Source organism: Tasmannia lanceolata, unplaced genomic scaffold, assembly GCF_043159265.1.
Source record: "Tasmannia lanceolata isolate RefF3 unplaced genomic scaffold, GAP_Taslan_0.1 ptg000127l, whole genome shotgun sequence".
Lineage (NCBI taxonomy): Eukaryota > Viridiplantae > Streptophyta > Magnoliopsida > Canellales > Winteraceae > Tasmannia > Tasmannia lanceolata.
Window position 1 is genome coordinate 87,501 of NW_027518803.1, and position 3,311 is coordinate 90,811.

Consider the following 3,311-nt stretch of genomic DNA (forward strand, 5'->3'; position numbering starts at 1 on the left):
AGCTCACAGGTACGAAGAAAAGGAACCCTTGTGCGCATTGGCGGAGGCAAACTACCCAACCAAGCCAGCAGCAACCAAGCCATAGGGTTGCAAACAGACGTGCAACCCAGTACCCACAAGGGCAGGGGTAAGCCGCCGAGCCTAGCAAGGTAGGTGTGCTCCCAAAACCAAACAACGCACAAAGGGAGCAAACACGGGCAAACAAGTGACGCCATGGCCTACTCGCCCACCGCCCTCTATATTGCCTAACCTTGGCAACCATGGTCCATTCCCCACTATATGCCATGGCCTTGTGCCCATGGTCTTCACAAGACAGCATCCAAGGCGCCTGAAAGGCCAAGGGAGCCCAACCCAGCAATGCCCAGCCAAGGCCAGGCATTCCAGTGCCTACCCGGGCAAAAACGCCCAAAGCATGCCCCATTCGTTAGCCTATCCAGGCAAAAACGCCCAAAACCAGCCCATTCCAGTGCCTATCCGGGGAAAACGCCCAAAGCATGCCCATTCCTTAGCCTATCCAGGCAAAAACGCCCAAAACCAGCACATTCCAGTGCCTATCCGGGCAAAAACGCCCTAAGCCTGCGCATTCCAGCGCCCCGCAGCATGCCACCCTCCTATAGGGTTTGCGCAACCAACCCGCCTAACCACCAGTGGCAACCAAAGGTGCTGTTAGCGACGACTTCTGAAGACGCAACGAGACGCGACGGGTTTGCGCCCAGACGCGACGAGGCGATGCGGGATCTGCGCCCAACCGTGCCTACACCCGCCGACTTGATGCGGGAGCTGCTGGCCCAAGCATGCCTAGCGTGCAAGGCCTGCGTGCAAGGCTAGTGTGCAAGGCTCGTGGGCAAGGCTAGTGCGCAAGGCTAGTGCCCAAGGTCTGTGTGCAAGGCTAGTGCCCAAGGCTAGTGAGCATGGCCTGTGTGCAAGGCTAGTGTGCAAGGCTTGTATGCAAGGCTAGTGTGCAAGGCTGGTGTGCAAGGCTTGTGGGCAAGGCTGGTGCGCAAGGCTAGTTCCCAAGGGTTGTGTGCAAGGCTAGTGCCCAAGGCAAGTGCGCAAGGCTCGTGCCCAAAGCTAGTGCGCAAGGCTTGTGTGCAAGGCTACTGCGATGGGCCAGTGCCCAAGGCTTGTGAGCAAGGCTTGTATGCATGGCTTGTGTGCAAGGCTAGCGTCCAAGGCTTGTGCGCATGGCTTGTGCGCAAGGCTTGTGTCCAAGGCTTTTGTGCAAGGCTCGTGCGCAAGGCTAGTGTGCAAGGCTTGTGCGCATTGGCAGGTAGCCCGCCAGCATGCACGATCCAAATGCCACTCACGCGACAACACGGTGCCAAGCCGGGCATGGTGTGCACTCAAAACCAATCAACGGACAGAGGTCATGCGTCATGGGGGGGATCTAGCAAGGCCATGGGGAAGGTCATGGAGGACCTTGGAAGCAAGCGCAAGACGAGAGCGAATCGAACAAGGGGCCAGGACGGGGCCTTGTGCCCATGGTCTTCGCAAGACAGCGTCCAAGGCACCCGAAAGCCCAAGGGAACCCAAACCCGGCCGACACTTGCAATCGCACATGCTCTCTGCAACACACCATCAATGCCGCCCAACGGGGCCAGCACGAGCAGTCCTCCGCGGTCCCCTGGCCCTGCGCACGTTTGTCTTCGAAACCGAGCATCAATGCCACAGAAAGTGCCGGGGCGCCAGCTGGAGCCATCATCCGCGTTGCCATGGCTCGCTTGGCCTTGGCTTGCCAGGCCCCGACACGAGCAATCGCGCATTTTCTTTGCAACCGACCATCAATGCCGCCCAACGGGGCCAGCACGAGCAGTCATCCGCGGTCCCCTGGCCCTGCGCACGTTTGTCTTTGAAACCGAGCATCAATGCCACAGAAAGTGCCGGGGCGCCAGCTGGAGCCATCATCCGACGTGCCATGGCTCTGGTCCCATGGTCTTCGCAACCGAGCATTCGTGACACCCGCGGGGCCAGGACACCAACCCTTCCGACACGAGCATTCGCGCATGTTCTTTGGCCACACAACGGCGCCAGCACGAGCAAAATCATCCGCGGTGCGGTGGCCTTGCACGGCCTTTTGTCTTTGGAACCAACCATCAGTGCCACGGGAAGTGCCGGAGTCCCGGCATCCGCGGTGCCAAGTCATTGCGCCCTTGGTCTCTGCAGCGGGGCATGCCGGGCACTCCCAACCATTGCAAGCAAGCAAGCAAGCAAGAAAGAAAGTAAGTAAGTAAGTAAGTATTACATATAGGGGCGGGACATGCGGGGAGATCTGCGAAACGTGCATTACGGGGCACACGCGTACCTACCGGGGCATACCGACCCCTATTGGGGCACACGTGTGCATATCGGGGCATACCGGGCCTATCGGGGCACACGCGTACATACCGGGGCATACCGAGCCCTACTGGGGCACACGTGCGCATATCGGGGCGTACCAAGCCTATCGGGGCATACGCATGTATCCCAAGGCATACCGAGTCTATCCGGGCATACGCGTTCATACCGGGGCGTAACGGGCCTATCGGGGCATACTTGGGCATATCCGGGCAAAAAATGCCCAAAACTTGCGCAACCTTGGCAACCGTGGTCCATTCCTCTCTATATGCCTAGCCTTGCCAACCGTGGTCCATTCCTCACTATATGCCATGGCCTTGTGCCCATGGTCTTCCCAAGACAGCGTCCAAGGCCCCCGGAAGGCCAAGGGAGCCCAACCCAGCAATGCCCTGCTATGGCAAGCCAAGGCCAAGCATTCCGGTGCCTATCCGGGCAAAAATGCAATTCCTCTCTATATGCCTAGCCTTGGCAACCGTGGTCCATTCCCCACCATATGCCATGGCCTTGTGCCCATGGTCTTCCCAAGACAGTGTCCAAGGCGCCCGGAAGGCCAAGGGAGCCCAACCCAGCAATGCCCTGCTTTGGCAAGCCAAGGCCAAGCATTCCGGTGCCTAACCTTGGCAACCGTGGTCCTTTCCTCACCATATGCCATGGCCTTGTGCCCATGGTCTTCGCAAGACATCGTCCAAGGCGCCCAAAAGGCCAAGGGAGCCCAACCCAGCAATGCCTTGCTAGGACAAGCCAAGGCCAAGCATTCCGGTGCCTATCCGGGCAAAAACGCCCAAAGCATGCCCATTCCTTAGCCTATCCAGGCAAAAACGCCCAAAATCTGCACATTCTAGTGCCTATCCGGGCAAAAACGCCCACCAGCATGCCACCCTCCTATAGGGTTTGCGCAACCAACCAGCCTAACCACCAGTGGCAACCAAAGGTGCTGTTAGCGACGACTTCTGAAGACGCAACGAGACGCGACGTGT